This window comes from Leptodactylus fuscus, chromosome 6, assembly GCF_031893055.1.
Source record: "Leptodactylus fuscus isolate aLepFus1 chromosome 6, aLepFus1.hap2, whole genome shotgun sequence".
NCBI lineage: Eukaryota > Metazoa > Chordata > Amphibia > Anura > Leptodactylidae > Leptodactylus > Leptodactylus fuscus.
The window spans coordinates 175442760-175466937 of NC_134270.1; the positions used below are offsets into that span (position 1 = coordinate 175442760).

The 24178-nt window shown below is 41.3% G+C and overlaps 1 protein-coding gene and 1 long non-coding RNA gene across 2 annotated transcripts in view; one reads left to right on the top strand and one right to left on the bottom strand.

Annotated features, from left to right (window-relative positions):
• The window catches only part of IGLON5 (IgLON family member 5), a 303232-nt gene that overhangs the window by 257121 nt on the left and 21933 nt on the right, over window positions 1–24178 (bottom strand). The window lies entirely within an intron of this gene.
• LOC142209858 (uncharacterized) lies at window positions 7755–8712 on the top strand. The gene is made up of 3 exons (XR_012716975.1): window positions 7755–8016; window positions 8324–8404; window positions 8665–8712. It is a non-coding gene; the product is annotated as an uncharacterized LOC142209858 (long non-coding RNA).

Genomic DNA, 24178 nt, shown 5'->3' on the forward strand with positions numbered 1-24178 from the left:
CATCTATGTGACATCCATAACGCCAAGCTATCTCTATGTAGCACCCCGTACGTCCCATCAGGGTAAAGTACCTAGTTTCGACCGATTCTTTGACCCCTCCTACAGCTGCATCACCATTGGACTACATTTTGGTCCCAACTTTATCCAATGTTGCCAAGTCTACTGGACCATATATGGTTCTCCAATTCCAGATAAAGGTATAGTGATGCCACCTATCTGGTGGTTTAAGCAGGGGTGTAACTATAGGAGGTGACAATCCAGCAAGCACGTCCAGGCTTTGGTAGTCTAAAGGCTCCTCTGACAACAAGAAGACTCCAGTATGATAAGTGGCACATGGTAGTTGGGGGCCTTATTACAGATATCTCACTGGGGCCCCTAATGTGGTGAGACTTATGGTGGCAGACCTTGAGAAAGAGAGAAAGTGCTGCCCATCGAGCCTTGGCCCAACCACAGGCGACTTTATAAGACCGCCACTACTATCAACACAACATTGTATCATGAAAGTATCAATATTTGAAGATGTTCCAAAGGAGGCGTGGCTGTGCTGTGACAACTAAATCATAGCCACGCCCGCTTCACAGCCGCCCTTATCCCTTCCAAAATTTATTTTGAACATAATATAGAAATTACATTCAGATTTTAAGAAAAAATACAATGTAGTAAAGGAAGAACCAGGACTGGAGACCGCTCTGGGGTTAAAAGCTCCAGAGATGGAGCATCCCTTTAAGAGCGAGCCGGTCTCTCTGACGGTACATCATACTTTCTTGTTGTTGAAAACGAAAATGCAAATGAAGCAAAGATACGGCGTTCAGGGATATAAAGAGTGAGTAATGATCCAAAACATGCAAATCTACCAAGAAAATATTACATTAGTGAAATGGATACGAACCACGTGACGGCGAGAACACGGCGCGGAGATCGTCTGGAGCTGAGGAGGAAACTGTCATATCGGGGATCATTTTACCTCTCGGGTTACGGCGGTCTACGACGCTCTTATTGACGGTCTCGGGGGGGTTCATTGTTTGGATTTTTATTGGATATTTTGTCAAAATTGAGGATTTCATAATTTTTGAAACAAAATAATATAACCTGGGTGTTACATCCGGCAACCAATCACATTATGGAGGACATGGGTCCCATTTGGGTCAAGAGAATCAAAGCTACGACCCATTTGGTAGGTCATAATGTTTGATTTTGTTAAATTTTTGAAATTTTTGGAAAAACTTTCGAAATTTTCTTACTCTCTTTAAATGCTGCAATTTCGGTTGTCAACTTGCACAATTTTAGCCCAATCATGATTTAGAACAATGTCAGATATAGACAGAGGGGGGCCCAGAACAAAAACATTACGTGGCCCCCCGCTCTTGTAATTTGTGATGTTGTCTAGGTCATGGCTCATGACCCTCTAGCCACGCCCTCACCTTCTGTGGTCTGACCCGCCAATGTTTTTGAGCCAAGTGAATTATTAAGAAGGGAACCAATTTTGTTCATCGGGCCCCTTGCCCAAAGGGCCCCGGATCAGTAGAACTAGAAGTATAACTTTAAAGCTTCCAAGTAATGTATTGCTCCCTGTTATCAGCCATTCCAGGCCGGAGAGGAACTTAGTGCTACGTTCTTCAATGGGACTGGTTGTTGGGCCCCTGTGCCTAAGGGGGGCCTGTAGAATAGAACTAGTAGCATTGATACTCTGTATTGCTCCCTGTTATCAGCCATTCCAGGCCGGAGAGGAACTTAGTGCTACGTTCTTCAATGGGACTGGTTGTTGGGCCCCTGTGCCTAAGGGGGGCCTGTAGAATAGAACTAGTAGCATTGATACTCTGTATTGCTCCCTGTTATCAGCCATTCCAGGCCGGAGAGGAACTTAGTGCTACCTTCTTCAATGGGACTGGTTGTTGGGCCCCTGTGCCTAAGGGAGGCCTGTAGAGTAGACCTAGTAGCATTGATACTCTGTATTGCTCCCTGTTATCAGCCAGTCAAGACTAGGGAGAAGTTTGCAGTAAACCTGTTTAATAGGATGAGTGACTAGACGTCTGGGTATTAGCCCCCATGCCTAATGGGCCCCTGTTCAGCAGCAAGTTATTGCTCCCTGCTATCGGCATATCCAGTCTTGGGAGAATCTGGCGGTAATAGATTAAGCCTGTGTATTGCACCCCCAATAACATCAATGACAAAGAGTCTTAGCACCGGGCCCTCGTATATAAAGGGCCCCTATGCAGTAAAACTTCTAAGCAAGCTATTGCTTCCTGTTATCGGCCGCTCCAGCTCAGGGAGAATATTTAGTAATACTGGAATAAAGATATCTCAGAACTGGGGCCCCGGAGACGCCGATGGAGGAGACACTGGGAAAGTTCTAAAAGGTCTCGGCAACTTTGTATCACTCAGAAGATCTCATAGACATTCCGAGCAGGCAGCGACAATGTTACGACCGATGCACGGGGGTGATGGGAAAGCAGAAGTCCTCGGAGTATCCTGAATATTGGGGTCATAAGTGGGCGGCCGGCAGTGTTTTGGGGTCTTGGAGGGACTGGCACTGGCCCCCTCTGTTGCCATGGATGTATCTCCTCCGGCATTGTGTCCTCGGCCGCCACATCTGAGGGCGGCGCGGAAGACTCGCTACTTCTGGAAACTGCTAATTGAAGATTCAACAGGCACGTCAAGGAAAAGCATCTAATAGTTAATTCTAGGCAGGATTTTCCTTGCCTTGTAAACAGGTCGGGCATAGTCTCCATGGCAACCTTCTCCATCACGTGTTGCCCAAGTACCACTTGTGCTTCATAAAGAAGGGTTTGTGTAGGAAGGGGAAAAAAATCCAAGGCCGTGCTTTAACCCCATCACTCCTGTCAATGCCAGGTCAAAGAGGAGCCATGGCGGCACGCCAGGCCACCTCATTATGAGCAAGAGGGTCATTGCGGCAGATGAGGGGGTGCGCGGGCATCTTGGCAGGAGAGATAAGAAGGGGCAAGACCTGACCTGCATTAACAATAGCCTTAGACACTTGTCCAAGTAAATGGAGACACCTGATCATCGTCCCTATAGATGTTCATCCTGTGCATCCCGATGCAGGAACAGAGTTCCAAAGCTACAGTTAAACTTTTTGGCTTTGCTTCATTGTGTTACTGGATTTTCCCCAAAAAAATGCACCGATTTCAGCTTTCTTATCCATGAATATAATGTGAAAACAACTGTGAGGACTGACACTTACATGAGAAGAGGAAACAAAGAGGAAGGAGGGATGTTATTTTGTAGCACACTCACTATAGTGTGCAAATGTCAGTCTTAAAGGGTTTTTTTTTACAATTGCTATTAATGCCAACTCTTTGCATAATTTCATAGCCAGTCTTCTACTGATTTAAACGCAGTTAGAATTTTTTTTCTAGTCCGCACGGTTCCCGAGCAATCACTGCATTTATCTTTGGTGCCCCAAACTAGGCTCCCTATAATGGACACCTGACACTGCCTATGATTGGTCAGTCTGAAACACACCCCATTCCTGTCTGACTCCACCCACTTAACAATGGAAGCCTCCCTAGCCTATGAGGCACCTAAACTATCATTACTGATTTCTTAGGAATGGTGGGGGCTAGAGAAAAAATTCCAACTACGCTGGAATCAGTGAAGCGGCGCCTATTAAAGGATGCAAAGAACTGGACCTGGTGGAGTTTTCTGAAAGGTCCCTTTAAGGCTGACATTTGCACACTATACCGAGTGCTTTACAGAATAACATCCCTCCTGCTCCTTTTCCTGCTCTGCTAATGTAAGTGTCAGTCTTCACTGGGCTTTTAACATTATATTTATGAATTATAAAGCTCAGGATATACAATAGTGCTGAACTAAGGGCATTTTTTTGGAAGTCCCAGTGACAGGATGTAGTAAAAAGCTACATGAATGTGGTTTTAAGAGCTTTAATGGATGACATAAACCTGGCATAAAAACCTAGGCACACGTTGAGGAAAAGCTGGGTTTTTGTGTTGTGGATTTTGCTGCAGTTATTTGAGTCACAGTCAAGACTGGCATCCAAAGCGATAGGAAATATACAGGAAGCTCTTATACCTCTCCATTCTGTTCATTCCACTCTTGGCCGTGGCTCAAAAAAACTCAGCAAAATCTGGAACAAAAAAAATGGAGCTTTTCTGGAACGTGTGATCTCAGTCTGGGGGTCTATTCACACATGGCAGATTTGTTGCAGATATTTCTGCTACTAAGATCAGCTCTATACATCTGAATGCGTCTCGTGCTTCTATTAAATGGGCGGTTGTACGAACGTTAGCCACAAATCTGCTGCGTGTGAATTCAGTCTTAAAGGGGAATTAGGGATGAGCCGATCGGTTCAGGGACGATTCTAAAATCCGATTTCCGATCATTTTCCAGCCGATCGTGATTGTGAAATTTGCTCAATCGCCGATCGGGATCTGATCTTTCCCGATCCCGATCGCTCAACCCTAGTCAATGCTCTATGGGAAAAGTCACGTTTAGGGCTGATCCGATCTTGAGATTTCAAAATCTGAATTCCGATAATTTTCTAGCCGATCCCGATTGTGAAATTTGCTCGATTGCCTATCGGAATCCGATCTTTTCCGATCCCGATCGCTCAACCCTAAGGGGAATGTAAACAATAACCTATTCTTCCTATTGGTCACGAATTGAAGATCTGTGGGGGTCTGACACTTGGGACACCAGCAGAGCAGCAACCCGAGGTCCATGTGACATAATGCTTACGGGTCACATGTCCTAATCGCGACTCAGTCCCATTCAAATGAATGGGCTGAGCTGCAATACCAAACACAACCACTATACAGTGTACGGCGCTGTGCTCAACTGCAGCCTCTTCAAACAGCTGATTGACCCTTGAACTACGCCCACTTGCCTATTCCTACCTGACACCACCCACTTGACAGTGGCACCAAGATTAATTACACTGATTTCTCAGGAATGGCGGGGGCTAGAGAAAAAATTCTAACCACGCCAGAATCAGTGACCGGCACCTGGTATAATAGGGTATCACCCATTTTTTTATCTGGAAAACCCCTTTAAGAGAAGCCCCGAATCAAGACTTTGACATGGCCCTTCCCCGACCTGGCCACTAGGGGGGGGTATAAGTGATGACCAATTTTGCACCATTTTTTGCACGCACAACAGCGCCCTCTAGCTGAGCTTCCCTACCTCACGGGATCCCTTTGAAAATTCGGTATACTTTGCACTTTCCAAGCTTTGCTTCTGACACATTTCCAACATGTCCGCTCCCTGCGCGGCTCATATACATATGTATAAATGCAAATATACCGCCATCCAGAGTTATTCCGCACCCAATAAACTATGCCCATATGCTTTACTGCCTATTTAGGGATAAGTAAGCCCTATTGGTGCGGCAGGCGGATTCTCCCTGTAAGTGCGCAGCGCCCCTGCCTTCCCCTACCAGCGGCACAGTGTTATTTAAAACATACATAACATTAGGAGTCAGTGTTATTACACACGTCGTAGCGTTATAACGCGTCCTTATTACCGAAGCAACATGATATTAGTATCAGCGGCATGGGGGGACGATCAGCATGGTGCAATTATAATCATGAGCCGTATGGTTATATGTGCGGCGCAGGAACAGCCAGCCATAATTGAATGGTTAATATGGGACCAGCGCAGGGTTAATCAGATACGCAGGACGGACGCCGCGCCGCATAATTATCGCCGCTGCCCTGGGTTCACGTCTAATATGTGCTGCATGTAATGAGTTCAATATACTGTACATAAAATTAATTGTATGGTCTGATATATCAAAATGAAGTGGCCGCCACTGTATACGGTACACATCTGCACCGCGGTATAGCAGAGCCGGACGTGCTTAAAGGGGATGTCCACTGGGGGTAGCACACCCTCTGCGCGGATTGTCTAAATATACAAAAAGGAGCTCCTCTTTAAGTTGTCACCGAATAGGATGATAGGCAGCGGCCCATACGGACTCCCAGAAGGGGTGACTACTAGCGCCCCCTTATGGCCATGCTGGGGGACCAGGTGGTGGCCCGCTGTAGGGTCTGAATACTCATGTCTCACCACTGGATGGAGAAGAAACGTCTCTATAAAGCCACAAATCATTTCTTCAAGTGATGGCGAACGCGGTAAACAAAGCTGTCATCGGAAATGAAGCCGCGCGTCCTAACTGCTCGAGCATAGAATATTCTACAGAACACGGGAGGCAAGAAAAATATTCCACTAGCAGGACATTAGCGGCTCCGATTCTGCTGAGATCTCCATTTCTCAAGGTTTATGTAGCACTAAGACTGTCAGTCCCAATCCTTCATAAATAGTGTAATGTTCTATCTGTCTATCTATCTATCTATCTATCTATCTATCTATCTATCTCCTATCTATCTATCTATCTATCTATCTATCTATCTATCTCCTATCTATCTATCTATCTATCTATCTACCTCCTATCTATCTATCTATCTATCTATCTATCTATCTATCATCTATCTATCTATCTCCTATCTATCTATCTATCTATCTATCTATCTATCTATCTATCTATCTATCTATTATCTATCTATCTATCTATTATCTATCTATCTATCTATCTCCTATCTATCTATCTATCTATCTATCTATCTATCTATTATCTATCTATCTATCTATCTATCTATCTATCTATTATCTATCTATCTATCTATCTATCTATCTATCTATCTCCTATCTATCTATCTATCTATCTATCTCCTATCTATCTATCTATCTATCTATCTATCTATCTATCTATCTCCTATCTATCTATCTATCTATCTATCTCCTATCTATCTATCTATCTATCTATCTATCTATCTATCTATCTATCATCTATCTATCTATCTCCTATCTATCTATCTATCTCCTATCTATCTATCTATCTATCTATCATCTATCTATCTATCTATCTATCTATCTATCTATCTATCTATCATCTATCTATCTATCTATCTATCTCCTATCTATCTATCTATCTCCTATCTATCTATCTATCTATCTATCTATCTATCTTCTATCTATCTATCTATCTATCTATCTATCTATCTATCTCCTATCTATCTATCTATCTATCTATCTATCTATCTATCTATCTCCTATCTATCTATCTATCTATCTATCTATCTATCTATCTATCTCCTATCTATCTATCTATCTATCTATCTCCTATCTATCTATCTCATATCTATCTATCTATCTATCTATCTATCTATCTATCTATCTATCTACCTCCTATCTATCTATCTCCTATCTATCTATCTATCTATCTATCTATCTATCTATCTATCTATTATCTATCATCTATCTATCTATCTATCTATCTATCTATCTATCTATCTCCTATCTATCTATCTATCTATCTATCTATCTATCTCCTATCTATCTATCTATCTATCTATCTCCTATCTATCTATCTATCTATCTATCTATCTATCTCCTATCTATCTATCTCCTATCTATCTATCTATCTATCTATCTCCTATCTATCTATCTATCTATCTATCTATCTATCTATCTATCTATCTCCTATCTACCTATCTCCTATCTATCTATCTATCTATCTATCTATCTATCTATCTATCTATCTATCTCCTATCTATCTATCTATCTATCTATCTATCTATCTATCTATCTCCTATCTATCTATCTATCTATCTATCTATCTATCTATCTGTCTGTCTATCTCCTATCTATCTATCTATCTATCTATCTATCTATCTATCTATCTATCTATCTATCTATCTATCTATCTGTACTGGTCTATCTAATCTCCTATCTCCCTATGTGTCTATGGATGATGGTGTATTTGGGCTGTAGCCCCTGCACCCCCGCAGCTCCCTCTCCTGCAGCCCTGGATAATGACATTTAAATTGCAGACTAATTAGATTGATATTGATGCATGTATGGAAAATAATTCTATGTATACAGCTGGAGCAGGGCAGAGTGATGTGGGGTATACAGTGCAGAGTGATGGGAGGTATACAGTGCAGAGTGATAGGAGGTATACAGTGCAGAGTGATGGGGGTATACAGTGCAGAGTGATGGGGGTATACAGTGCAGAGTAATAGGCAGTGTACAGTGCAGAGTGTTGGGAGGTATACAGATGGAGTAATGCAGAGTGATGAGAGGTATACAGTGCAGAGTAGCAGGAGATATACAGTGCAGAGTGATAGGAGGTATACAGCTGGACCAGTGCAGAGTGATAGGAGATATACAGTGCAGAGTGATAGGAGGTATACAGCTGGAGCAGTGCAGAGTGATCGGAGGTATACAGCTGGAGCAGTGCAGAGTAATGGGTTGTATATAGTGCAGAGTAATGGGTTGTATACAGCTGGAGCACTGCAGAGTGATAGGAGGTATACAGTGCAGAGTAACAGGTGGTATACAGTGCAGAGTGATGGGCGGTATACAGGTGGAGCAGTGCAGAGTGATGGGAGGTATATAGTGCAGAGTGATAGGAGGTATACAGCTGGAGCAGTGCAGAGTGATAGGAGGTATACAGTGCAGAGTGATAGGAGGTATACAGCTGGAGCAGTGCAGAGTGATAGGAGGTATACAGCTGGAGCAGTGCAGAGTGATATGAGGTATACAGTGCAGAGTAGCAGGAGATATATAGTGCAGAGTGATGGGTTGTATACAGCTGGAGCAGTGCAGAGTGATGGGAGTATACAGTGCAGAGTAGCAGGTGGTATACAGTGCAGAGTGATGGGTTGTATACAGCTGGAGCAGTGCACTACAGTTGCATAAATCAGTGTTCAGTGAAATGCAATGTAGTCAGTCACACACCAATGGAGAAGTATAAGGTAAGAGATGTAACTGAGCAGTGCTCTGTGGTCAGGCTGCAGTAGTGCAGAATATTTTGGGATGTAGCAGGTAACATCAGACATATTGCACTGTGGGGATACAGTAATACACTGAGAGAGACCAGTCATATGATAGGAGATGTTTGGCCGGCAGTTTTGTCACCTCCCCCCTCGCTGTTATGTATCTAGTAATTTCCTCACGTCTATTGCTGGCTTAGAGGCCTCACTTTGCAGAAACGCAGAGGGTTTTTTTGCAGATTTTGCTGCGTTTTTTTAAGACAGAGCCAGTAGTCGATGTAACAGACGGGAACCGTCTAAGAACTTCCTTTATATTTCTTATTCCTTTTGTTACCATTCTTAGTTTTGGCTCAAAAAATGCAACAAAATCTGCAACAAATAAGGCTGTGATTCCACAATGTGGGGCCTCTGCTTTAGGGCATGTTCACACAGAGGTTTTTTGCAGTTTTTTTTTGCTTTCTTTCTAATACATTTTTTTCTTATCCAGCACACTGTATGGACCTCATTGTAAAAAGGCCTACTGGATACAGTAATACACTGGCTGCATATAACTGGAGCTGTGCAGGATACTGTGTGTTACATGATTGGAGCAGTGCAGGAAAACACAGAGCACTGGAGGAGCTGAGGATACTGAAATGCACATCACTGGAGCAGTGTAAGGTAGCTGGATGAATACTGTATCACAGCTGCAGTGATGAATAAATCTACTTATCTATCACTGGAACAGTGCAGGGCATATACAAACATTATCACCAAAGCAGTGCAAGAATGTTAGATGCATATCTATTCTGCAGTGTGTGGTGAGTGGATACATATGAATTACTGGTGCAGTGAAGGGTTATTAGATAACTATCACTGGAGCAGTGCAGGAAAGATGGATGCATACTGTATACTGTGTTACTGGTGCAGTGAAGGATGAATCTACTTATATCACTGGAACAGTGCAGGATATATACACACATCATTGAGCAGTGCAGGGTATATACACACATCATTGGAGCAGTGCAGGGTATATACACACACTTCTGGAACAGTGCAGGATATATACACACATCACTGGAGCAGTGCAGGATATATACACACATCACTGGAGCAGTACAGGATATATACACACATCATTGAGCAGTGCAGGGTATATATACACACATCATTGGAGCAGTGCAGGATATATACACACACCTCTGGAGCAGTGCAGGATATATACACACATCACTGGAGCAGTGCAGGATATATACACACATCATTGGAGCAGTGCAGGGTATATACACACATCACTGGAGCAGTGCAGGATATATACACACTCCTCTGGAGCAGTGCAGATATATACACACAGCACTGAAGCAGTGCAGGGTATATACACACAGCACTGGAGCAGTGCAGGGTATATACACACATCACTGGAGCAGTGCAGGATATATACACACACCTCTGGAGCAGTGCAGATATATACACACAGCACTGGAGCAGTGCAGGATATATACACACACCTCTGGAGCAGTGCAGATATATACACACAGCACTGGAGCAGTGCAGATATATACACACATCACTGGAGCAGTGCAGATATATACACACATCACTGGAGCAGTGCAGGATATATACACACACCTCTGGAGCAGTGCAGGGTATATACACAAACCTCTGGAGCAGTGCAGGATATATACACACACCTCTGGAGCAGTGCAGATATATACACACAGCACTGAAGCAGTGCAGGGTATATACATACAGCACTGGAGCAGTGCAGGATATATACACACATCATTGAAGCAGTGCAGGGTATATACACACACCTCTGGAGCAGTGCAGGAGATATACACACATCACCGGAGCAGTGCAGGATATATACACACACCTCTGGAGCAGTGCAGGGTATATACACACACCTCTGGAGCAGTGCAGGGTATATACACACACCTCTGGAGCAGTGCAGGATATATACACACATCACTGGAGCAGTGCAGGATATATACACACATCACTGGAGCAGTGCAGGGTATATACACACACCTCTGGAGCAGTGCAGGATATATACACACATCACTGGAGCAGTGCAGGATATATACACACACCTCTGGAGCAGTGCAGGATATATACACACATCTCAGGAGCAGTGCAGGATATATACACACACCTCTGGAGCAGTGCAGGATATATACACACATCTCAGGAGCAGTGCAGGATATATACACACTCCGACTGGAGCAGTGCAGGGTATATACACACACCTCTGGAGCAGTGCAGGAGATATACACACATCACCGGAGCAGTGCAGGATATATACACACATCCCTGTAGCAGTGCATGATATATACACACCTCTGGAGCAGTGCAGGGTATATACACACACCTCTGGAGCAGTGCAGGATATATACACACACCTCTGAAGCAGTGCAGGATATATACACACATCACTGGAGCAGTGCAGGATATATACACACACCTCTGGAGCAGTGCAGGATATATACACACATCTCAGGAGCAGTGCAGGATATATACACACACCTCTGGAGCAGTGCAGGATATATACACACATCTCAGGAGCAGTGCAGGATATATACACACACCTCTGGAGCAGTGCAGCATACATATACACATCACTGGAGCAGTGCAGGGTATATACACACTCCGACTGGAGCAGTGCAGGGTGCTATCATTTGCCTCTCATGTGCACTGCTTGGGGAGCGGCTGGCACCGGTGCCCTGTTAGAGGCTGGTAATGAGGCAGTATGAGCAGGCGGCTGGCAGGCCCTGGTGCTTGTGTATGTAACATTTGGAGAGTTAGCAGAATCCGGCAGCTCCCCCCCTCCTGGAGGGCAGAGTCTCCCTCACCATCCCTCATCCTTATTCCTTGCACATCCCGGCAGCTGCTGTTCTGCTCTCGGCCCATCTCCTGTCTGAGGCTCAGATCCTTCCACACTGCCAAATATCTGTCTGTCTCCTGTCTCCTCGCACACCCCACAGGACCCCTCCATTCCTCAATCCCCCACAAATCCTCTACAGGAGACCCCTGCACCCCCCCCCCCCTCCCTCATTATCATATTCTGTTCATCATCCACCCGCCTGTGTCATCCAACCTAACGTATTATTTTCTACCATCTCATCTCACCACTGTCCTTACGCTTTAACCTTTCCCATAAATCTTCTGGCAGGAGACCCTGACTCTTTCTCCTCTTAGAATTTGCTTTTATGTCTTCATCTTTCATTGTAATGTAACATTGAGCTTTAGGAATCTGAGCGTGAAGACTCGGCGCACCTTCTCTGTAACGTCAAGGGCTTCACAAATTTCCATTCAGCTCTTTGTATTGAGCTTGATGACTACAAATAATGTTGGGTGATGTCGGATCTACTGTATAGATGTAGCAGTGCTGAGTTTGCTTCATCCTTGGACCACTGGACCAAACGATGGAAGAGATGCCACCAACTGGTCAAACGTCTCTGGAGATCCAATGGCATCGTAGAATAAGGGGAAGGGTCTGTAGATCTTATTGACATGTACCAACATTACTAATAAGATCCCGGTGCCAAAGAATAGAAGATGGACGTTAGTTAAAGCTCAGGGTGGTGGGATTTGAAGGTACGATAGGGTGGAGAGCACTGGAAACATGGAGAACATTTGAGAATGTCTCATACTATGGAGGACCTGTCCTGTCCTGCATTAGACAACCAACATATCTGAATGGACACGGCGTAATGCCTCAGTTCTCCTGTGGTGGCGCTTTGGGGACAATGAGCACAGCTACAGCTATAACCATTCCACGGATTCCTACAAGGAGGACACATGGTGACTACTAGAGATGGCCAACGTGGACCAGAACGCATGGGATTCCACCTGAATTTCCAAAAGTTTGGTATTTGACCTGAAGATGGGCCAGATGGTGTGAAGGTAAGTATCAGTGTTTATTAGGTCTCCGCACCCCGCCTGGACCTCAGCTTAGTGTTTTCTGAAGTTCTACACAAAACAAGTGGACGAACCTTGCAAATTTTTGTGAAAGCAATTGTGAGAGGTTCTCTAAAGGACCCTTCTAACATGTCCAAAGTGGACAACCCCATACCATATGGTCCTTATAGAGCTCCACTGATGATGAGTGGGGCAGATCTCTCCTTAGGTGATCCCAAATCATATACGTCACCAGTAAGATCTTATAGATCTCTGGTTGTTCCTGAGCATTGAATCCAGTGATCTTCTATCCTATGAGGGAACATTAGAAGACAAGGGGCCTTAGATCATGACCGGATTAGGCCTTTGGGTCATTCTCTTTGCTGTAAACTGGGGTGATGCTTAAGACTTTGGGCTGTTCTTGAAGGTGTTGTCTAAGTGGCCCCCTGGTTTTAACCCTTTAACCCTTATACAGGGATCTGGTCTTCATTGCAGGAAACCACCAGGTCACTACATCTAGGAGTAATCCTTCAAGACGACAACCTAGAGAGCAGCCCAAAGTCTTATGCATGAGGTGACAGCTGACCTGGACAGGCCAAGAGATACTGGTGCACGGCACTTAGGGAACAGGCAAGGAGTAATGTAGGGTACAGGCCGAGGTCAGGGCTGGCGGAATACGTGCATAATAGGGATCCAGGCAAAGGTTAATCAATGGGCTCTGTTTTGAAGCGCCGCGCTCGGACACGTGTATACGCCGTGTGAAGGAGCCCTTATACTCTGGGGTCACAGGTCCCTAACGTCACCCCGGATGCTGGAAGAGGACCCAAGATGGCTGTGATGGAGAAACGGATTCCACGATGGAGCCCCGGAGGGTGAGGTACGTTACAATTAGGGTTGAGCCGATCTTGAGATTTCAGGATTGATTTTAAAATCCAATCATTTTCCAGGCGATCCCGATCGTGAAATTTGCTCGATCGCCAATCAGAATCTGATCTTTTCCGATCCCTCAACCCTAGTCAATGCTTCTCTATGGGAAAAGTCACTTTTAGGGTTGAGCCAATCTTGAGATAACCTCCAACCTTGATCCAGCTGGAAAAGATCGGTTAACCCTACTTACAATGCATTTACTTGTCTCTATTTACAGTCAGGCCAATTGAGAAGCGACTTAGTTGAAGTCTGGTGGAGACGTCTTATCTTATTCCTTAGATTATTCTTCTGTCTCAGCCATCTTGAGCATTGATCGAGTATTCATGATCTGTGACATATTCATACTCCCAATATACTGCAGCAAAGACAACGTGTATCTGTTTCCTCCTCATCGTTCTAGACTTGCCATATGGCATCTTTAATGTTTAAAGGAACACTCCGGGAGAATCTGTTACATTGTATTATGTCTACTGCAGGATCTGCAGGGGAGGGGCATGTGAATGTGTATACCAGTCTACGGAGTGTACTCTAGTGGTGGCTTCTGGAACTGCAGCCGTATACCGAAACAGCTGATCATGACAGGTTCCAGGGGTTGGACCTTGACCAGTTTGATGCTGACAACCTGTCCCGTGGATAAGTCATTAGTGTCAATTACCTTCAGGTCCTGGACAATCCCTTTAAATTGGGACACGTTTATCACAGGCTTTAATATATTAAACAATGTATGTCAAAAAAGAACCGTTTTGGCATCAACTTCACACAAGTGTATCTATTTCCTGGGCAACGCACTAGACTTGGCATATGGCATCCTCACAGTTTAAGCTGGGACAAGTTTATTAAAATTTTTGATGTATTGAACAATGTATGTCGGAATAGAACGATTTTGGCAGTGCCGCAGCTTTGATGACGTTCCATCGAATTCGCAGAAGTGTATCTGTGTCCTGCTCAACCCTCTAGACATATGGCATCGAAGAACTATAGAAAACGCGACATGTAGAGGCTTACGTGGCCGGGACCAATCACTGGCCTCAATAGTCACCGGTAAGGAACTGGTGATATATGGGAGTGATGTCACTGGTCCTTCTCTAGAGACCACTGAGACTGATCACTGGACAGGTCAGGTCGCTGGTAAGGAATTGGTGATGTATGTGAGTGATGTCACCCATCCATCTCCAGAGGCCAATTACTGGACAGGTCATGACCGCTGTGATCCTAGCGAGAGGTGAATATGCACATATTCGATTTTATACCCACCCTGACCACCCCCAAGGTATAGTCGCAGCTTTGAAGACCACAAGTGTATCTGTTTCCTGCTCAACATTCTAGACTAGACGTTTGGCATCTTTGACTTGGGTTATCTAAGAATCATGGTGAGCTCAGGGGTGGTAGGGGGTTAAACAAAAAAGGAAGGTCATATTCACTTATCTCCAGTCCTAGACTTCTTTCCCTCATGTGCTGGGACCAGCGCCGCACCTCCCATGAGGCGAACTGAAGCGACCGCTTCAGGCGGCGCTATGTCAGGGCCCCAGGGAGGGCGGCATTTTTGATTACCTAAGCCAGTCCAGGACAAGCTGTCCTGGACTGGCTTAGCACCGAGCGGTGGTTTGGGGAGGCCACTGGAGCAGCGCTGCTCCAGCAGCCTCCCCTCACGCTCAGGCAGAGAGCAGGTCCTCTCCGCTAAGCCCCGCCCCCTCCGTGGGGCACCGCCCTCTCCGCTCGGCCACGCCCCCTCCTCCCAGGTGGGGGAGCGGCATTCTGCAGTTCGCCTCGGGCGGCGAAAGGGGTAGGTTCACCCCTGGCCGGGACTCACTGGACCAGAAGCAGAGAGGCTTCAACGGTCGCATTTGTGACGTATGTGAGTGTGGTCATTGGAGATGGACTGGTGACCTCTCTCATATGTCACTGAGACCAATCACTAGACGGGCTAGTGTCTGCTTCTGGTCCACCTAGTCTCAGCATGGGAAGGAAGTCTGCAACGAATAGTCGAGGAGAGGTGAGTATGACTATTATATTGTTTTGCACCGGCACTGATCAACTGAGCCCCAAACAGAGGTGAGTATGACGGTTGCTGTGAACCCCTCTGTGTCTGGTCCAGCGAGTCCTATACAATGAAAAGTCGAGGAGAGGTGAGTATGACCGTTATATTGCTTTATACCGGCACTGATCAACTGAGCCCCAAACAGAGGTGAGTATGACGGTTGCTGTGAATCTCTCTGTGTCTAGTCCAGCGAGTCCTATACAATGAAAAGTCGGGGAGAGGTGAGTATGACTATTTTATTGGCTTTACACCCATCTTGACCACCTCAACGCTAAAGAGTGGTGAATGGGACTATTTCTTGTTTTAGACACACTCTTTCCACCTCTGAGTTCGTTAAATGTTACATATAGTAAACAATGTATCCAAGAACCGTTCCATTTCGGCAGCGCCGCAGCGTTGACGACGTTCCTTCAAAATAGCCCGACTGTATCTGTTTCCTGCTCTTTGAGATTTGTCCATTTTCATTACCAACAATTTTTTTTTTTGCTTCTTGTTTCGAGAGGACAAATCAGTTGCAAAACAACATTGGCGCAGGTTGGTTCGTCTCTTATGAACAACAGCGTACACAGAGAAAAGTCAGCGTGCACCTTGCTTGGGGCTGTCTAACTCATTCTCATTTTCTGCCTGGCTGACTCTCTCTACCCCCAGAGACATCAGGATGCATCCCAAGCGTTGACTACCAGCAAGAGTCACTATCCCATGTCAGCGACCATCATCCTCGGAGTATGTCACCGCATATGCAGATTTACTCACTCTCGTATGCGCACAAATTATTCATGCGTTGTCCAGTCACAGAGCCATCCATTCACTTACTGGTAACCACTGAACCAAAGACGAAATGACATTGAACCTTAGCATATTTGGCAGGCGGGCGCGGATGAGGAGTCTGACTCCGTGACTGGGGTGAATCTATACAGGGGGGTTTATAGAGACTGATTGACAGGCGATGAGCGCGCTGAACGACAGATGAGCGCCCATCTCCTCCACAATTAACCCCTTTCCTGAAAAACATTTGTACTCGTGTGTGATCAGCCTGTTCTACAAAGCCTCGTTCTCTGCCAATATGACCTAATTTCCCTCCGCTGTCATAGAGACGGTATTGTTCCTCCCCCGATGCAAAGCGCGCTATTAGCAAAAGTATTTTTATTAACAGAAAAAATATATCACACTTTAAACTTTACTGTATAATGGATTTTTTAATGCAGACGCCGGGTACTCGCAGAGCAGTATATCAAACGTATTGTCAGAAGATCCCGGGATCCAAATACTGCTCAAAATGCAAATTCACATATAAAAGTTATTAATGTTTAATAGTGATAAAGATATCTAAGGAAATGTATGTAGAGGGCGGTATTATAATAGATATATACTTATACATAGGAGTAGTATCATAGTAGTTATATTCTTGTACATAGGAGGTAGTATTATAGTAGTTATATACGTGTACATAGGAGTAGTATTATAGTAGTTATATTCTTGTACATAGGAGCAGTATTATAGTAGTTATATTCTTGTACATAGGAGTAGTATTATAGTAGTTATATTGTTGTACATAGGAGTAGTATTATAGTAGTTATATTCTTGTACATAGGAGGCAGTATTATAGTAGATATATTCTTGTACATAGGAGCAGTATTATAGTAGTTATATACGTGTACATAGGAGGTAGTATTATAGTAGTTATATTCTTGTACATAGGAGTAGTATTATAGTAGTTATATTCTTGTACATAGGAGTAGTATTATAGTAGTTATATTGTTGTACATAGGAGTAGTATTATAGTAGTTATATTCTTATACATAGGAGGTAGTATTATAGTAGTTATATTCTTGTACATAGGAGGTAGTACTATAGTAGTTATATTCCTGTACATAGGAGCAGTATTATAGTAGTTATATTCTTGTACATAGGAGCACTATTATAGTAGTTATATTCTTGTACATAGGAGCAGTATTATAGTAGTTATATTCTTGTACATAGGAGGTAGTATTATAGTAGTTATATTCTTGTACATAGGAGGTAATTTTTATTAGTAAAAACAAAACAAAAATACATTACATTCCAACAGAATTAATAACTAATAATAATATAACATAAATCAGACATGTCCGTCAGATAACAAAACTGATAATCACTTTAACTTAAGAGTCCATTGCTGGCAGGAAAAAGAGGGGAAAAAATAAATCCATAAATAAATGAACAGACTTATTTGCAGTTCTAATCAGAGTATTCAGCAATCGATATATACATTTCTCCACAATTTTACATTATGGGGCTTTTTTCTGACCTCCAGGAGGTAGTATTATAGTAGTTATATTCTTGTACATAGGAGTAGTATTATAGTAGTTATATTCTTGTACATAGGAGTAGTATTATAGTAGTTATATTCTTGTACATAGGAGCAGTATTATAGTAGTTATATTCTTGTACATAGGAGTAGTATTATAGTAGTTATATTCTTGTACATAGGAGCAGTATTATAGTAGTTATATTCTTGTACATAGGAGGTAGTATTATAGTAGTTATATTCTTGTACATAGGAGCAGTATTATAGTAGTTATATTCTTGTACATAGGAGTAGTATTATAGTAGTTATATTCTTGTACATAGGAGGTAGTATTATAGTAGTTATATTCTTGTACATAGGAGTAGTATTATAGTAGTTATATTCTTGTACATAGGAGCAGTATTATAGTAGTTATATTCTTGTACATAGGAGCAGTATTATAGTAGTTATATTCTTGTACATAGGACTAGTATTATAGTAGTTATATTCTTGTACATAGGAGCAGTATTATAGTAGTTATATTCTTGTACATAGGAGCAGTATTATAGTAGTTATATTCTTGTACATAGGACTAGTATTATAGTAGTTATATTCTTGTACATAGGAGCAGTATTATACTAGTTATATTCTTGTACATAGGAGCAGTATTATACTAGTTATATTCTTGTACATAGGAGTAGTATTATAGTAGTTATATTCTTGTACATAGGAGCAGTATTATACTAGTTATATTCTTGTACATAGGAGCAGTATTATACTAGTTATATTCTTGTACATAGGAGTAGTATTATAGTAGTTATATTCTTGTACATAGGAGCAGTATTATAGTAGTTATATTCTTGTACATAGGAGCAGTATTATAGTAGTTATATTCTTATACATAGGAGCAGTGTTATAGTAGTTATATTCTTGTACATAGGAGCAGTATTATAGTAGTTATATTCTTGTACATAGGAGTAGTATTATAGTAGTTATATTCTTGTACATAGGAGGTAGTATTATAGTAGTTATATTCTTGTACATAGGAGGTAGTATTATAGTAGTTATATTCTTGTACATAGGAGCAGTATTATAGTAGGTATATTCTTGTACATAGGAGGTAGTATTATAGTAGTTATATTCTTGTACATAGGAGCAGTATTATAGTAGTTATATTCTTGTACATAGGAGGTAGTATTATAGTAGTTATATTCTTGTACATATGAGGTAGTATTATAGTAGTTATATTCTTGTACATAGGAGTAGTATTATAGTAGTTATATTCTTGTACATAGGAGTAGTATTATAGTAGTTATATTCTTGTACATAGGAGTAGTATTATAGTAGTTATATTCTTGTACATAGGAGGTAGTATTATAGTAGTTATATTCTTGTACATAGGAGCAGTATTATAGTAGTTATATTCTTGTACATAGGAGGTAGTATTATAGTAGTTATATTCTTGTACATAGGAGGTAGTATTATAGTAGTTATATTCTTGTACATAGGAGGTAGTATTATAGTAGTTATATTCTTGTACATAGGAGTAGTATTATAGTAGTTATATTCTTGTACATATGAGGTAGTATTATAGTAGTTATATTCTTGTACATAGGAGTAGTATTATAGTAGTTATATTCTTGTACATAGGAGTAGTATTATAGTAGTTATATTCTTGTACATAGGAGTAGTATTATAGTAGTTATATTCTTGTACATAGGAGGTAGTATTATAGTAGTTATATTCTTGTACATAGGAGGTAGTATTATAGTAGTTATATTCTTGTACATAGGAGCAGTATTATAGTAGTTATATTCTTGTACATAGGAGGTAGTATTATAGTAGTTATATTCTTGTACATAGGAGCAGTATTATAGTAGTTATATTCTTGTACATAGGAGCAGTATTATAGTAGTTATATTCTTGTACATAGGAGGTAGTATTATAGTAGTTATATTCTTGTACATAGGAGTAGTATTATAGTAGTTATATTCTTGTACATAGGAGGTAGTATTATAGTAGTTATATTCTTGTACATAGGAGCAGTATTATAGTAGTTATATTCTTGTACATAGGAGGTAGTATTATAGTAGTTATATTCTTGTACATAGGAGGTAGTATTATAGTAGTTATATTCTTGTACATAGGAGGTAGTATTATAGTAGTTATATTCTTGTACATAGGAGTAGTATTATAGTAGTTATATTCTTGTACATAGGAGGTAGTATTATAGTAGTTATATTCTTGTACATAGGAGGTAGTATTATAGTAGTTATATTCTTGTACATAGGAGCAGTATTATAGTAGTTATATTCTTGTACATAGGAGGTAGTATTATAGTAGTTATATTCTTGTACATAGGAGCAGTATTATAGTAGTTATATTCTTGTACATAGGAGGTAGTATTATAGTAGTTATATTCTTGTACATAGGAGTAGTATTATAGTAGTTATATTCTTGTACATAGGAGGTAGTATTATAGTAGTTATATTCTTGTACATAGGAGCAGTATTATAGTAGTTATATTCTTGTACATAGGAGGTAGTATTATAGTAGTTATATTCTTGTACATAGGAGGTAGTATTATAGTAGTTATATTCTTGTACATAGGAGGTAGTATTATAGTAGTTATATTCTTGTACATAGGAGTAGTATTATAGTAGTTATATTCTTGTACATAGGAGGTAGTATTATAGTAGTTATATTCTTGTACATAGGAGTAGTATTATAGTAGTTATATTCTTGTACATAGGAGTAGTATTATAGTAGTTATATTCTTGTACATAGGAGTAGTATTATAGTAGTTATATTCTTGTACATAGGAGGTAGTATTATAGTAGTTATATTCTTGTACATAGGAGGTAGTATTATAGTAGTTATATTCTTGTATATAGTAGCAGTATTATAGTAGTTATATTCTTATACATAGGAGCAGTATTATAGTAGTTATATTCTTGTACATAGGAGCAGTATTATAGTAGTTATATTCTTGTACATAGGAGTAGTATTATAGTAGTTATATTCTTGTACATAGGAGGTAGTATTATAGTAGTTATATTCTTGTACATAGGAGGTAGTATTATAGTAGTTATATTCTTGTATATAGGAGCAGTATTATAGTAGTTATATTCTTGTACATAGGAGGTAGTATTATAGTAGTTATATTCTTGTACATAGGAGCAGTATTATAGTAGTTATATTCTTGTACATAGGAGCAGTATTATAGTAGTTATATTCTTGTACATAGGAGCAGTATTATAGTAGTTATATTCTTGTACATAGGAGGCAGTATTATAGTAGTTATATTCTTGTACATAGGGGCAGTATTATAGTAGTTATATTCTTGTACATAGGGGCAGTATTATAGTAGTTATATTCTTGTACATAGGAGCAGTATTATAGTAGTTATATTCTTGTACATAGGAGGCAGTATTATAGTAGTTATATTCTTGTACATAGGAGTAGTATTATAGTAGTTATATTCTTGTACATAGGAGTAGTATTATAGTAGTTATATTCTTGTACATAGGAGGCAGTATTATAGTAGTTATATTCTTGTACATAGGGGTAGTATTATAGTAGTTATATTCTTGTACATAGGAGTAGTATTATAGTAGTTATATTCTTGTACATAGGAGCAGTATTATAGCAGTTATATTCTTGTACATAGGAGTAGTATTATAGCAGTTATATTCTTGTACATAGAAGTAGTATTATAGTAGTTATATTCTTGTACATAGGAGTAGTATTATTGTAGTTATATTCTTGTACATAGGGGTAGTATTATAGTAGTTATATTCTTGTACATAGGAGGTCAGTATTATATTGGTTACATTCATGTATATAGGATACAGTTGTGTTGTAGTTATTATTGGTGTAGTACACACATTCTATGTGTCAGGTCAGTGGCTGAATGTCTTTCTGTAGTAAGTTGCTGTTGTTGTCTCTCTTCCTCCTTTCCTATTTCTGTATATTACATGTAATTTGGAGAACATTAAGCCCTTTTTCCATGTCTGGGTCTTCTGATAACATCTCTCTCATATTTTATGCTCCTGACAGTAAAGAGAGGACAATATTGTAGTTGATCTTAAATCTCTTTTTAATTCCAGTGGCGGATGTGACCTCGTGTCCACGGCGCTGCCCTTTCACTGATCAATTTGCTGCAGAGTTTTGTGCTGTGGGTCATAAATACATTTATAGACTGTGATCCCGTCCTCCCTCCATTTCCTTCCCCAATGTCCTTTCCCATACATCTTATCTACCTTTGGTACATTTCATTCAGTTCCACCTTGGTCAGTTTGGAAATCGTACGTGCAGTTTAGGAACGACGAATCTTCTCTAGGTCTTTACTCTTACACATCCATGGCGGTCTGTATCCATGTATTGCCACATTAGGCTTTATGCCAAGGACCACATCTACTTGCTGAGCACACGGGAATGCAGAGCCGTCAATCACTTCCATTCCTCACAAGCCCATGCATTATGAGGAGACACTGGCGACCCAACGTGATTGACAGCAATGCTTCAAGATCTCAAACGCTTCCAGATCTTCATGACTCCGCTTCCCATATATTGCTCTTAGTAAGTAGGTTTCCCACAACTACACAGGATCTTAATTCTCTTCTTAAGATCGATCGGTTATGAAAAAAGAACATTCTAAGACTCGAGACCCATCACGAAGAAGGGCTTGGACAGAATGTCAATGGTCCTCCGAAGAACCACAGAGCGTTTGACTTGACATGCTGCCACCGACGGATATTTTTGGCCATTGGGTTTGCACTGATGTCTACAGATTCAATATTTATACCGAAATTGTAGAAGAGACGGACGGGGTACTGGAGTCTCAAGACGAGGTGTGAAGAGATAATTACCTGAACTTCTCTAAAGCCGTGAAGGCTTCAGCGCCTCCGACTTTATACTTCTTACACACTTGGTCAAGACTTGGCTTCATAGGCCGAGGAGCCCACACATGCATCTCGAAGCCCTTTGGATTTTGGCTTTGCAGGGTCTGTTTTGCAAGAAGGTTTCCCGCTGTGCCTGCTTCACTAGCGCTGATCCCCCTTCCTTTTTATCCTGCCCTATTGATTTCCCTGCTGTGTAGTTAAAGTTTCCTGGCTCGAGATTTGCCGCAATCAGCACTTCCTAAGCCTCCCTCGGGAAATACTTACGGATTTCTACCTCTAAAGTATTATTGTTCAGGAATTGGGTGCAGATAGAAACTTACTTAATATCATATCCTTAATTGTAGGGGATGGAGCAGAATCCTTGGGGGGAAGCAGAGAAAACACTTTTGTTTTAAAGGAAGGTAGTATCTTCGAAGTTGTAAGAATGAGTCCATCTCCATCATAAAATATCAAGTATTTGAAGAGGATGGAACAAAGTTCCTCGGGGAGCAGAAAAAAAACAAAAAACAAACACTTTGTTTAAAAGAAAGTTTTACCTGCAGTACCCTGTCTGGCCACATGGTGTGCTGTTAAATAGAATGTGTTTACCATAGAAACTTGCAACGCTGATGCTTCTTAGCAAAAGTTGCATCATCTCTAAGATCAAAAATTAAGCAATAGTAGGGGAAGGAACAGTCCCTGAGGGGAAAAGGAAACTTTTTTTTGTTAAGGAAGAAAGTTTCTCAGAAGTTTTTCTTAAAGGGAAAATGACTCTATCTCCATGTTATAATATAAGGTCATTGCAGGGGGAGGAAAGAAAGCACTTTTTTATGGAATGCAGTTTCTCTGAACTTTTACCTGCCGTTTTACCTGCAGTACCCTGTTTGGCCATTTGGTGTGCTGTTTAATAAAATTTTACCATAGAAACCTGCAAACTCGGAACAAGAGGATCCTTAACAGATTTTAGTCTTGATTTAACAAACAAAATCTAATCCATCTCCATGATAAAATATGAGATAATTGAAGGGGATGGAGCAGAGTCCTGGAGGGCAATAATACATTCCCCCAAATGTGTTTACTATAGACGAATGCAATCCCAGTATAGATAGTTCTGATCAATTTTTATCCTTCATTATAAACTATCATGGGAAGAATATGCAAATCTGTCTTCCATGATGTAATTAGGAAGTCAGGTGCCTCAGTGTTGCAAACCAATAGAGTGCGCTCACTGGAATGTGCAAGCCTGTCTTCCCTGATGTAATTAGGAAGACAGAATCTCAGTGATATGGCCCAATAAAGGCGGCTCCCTTTAACATCATGCTCGACCTTCCAAGAGGCCTTTGTTTTGCAATGATGCTGGGATTATTACCAG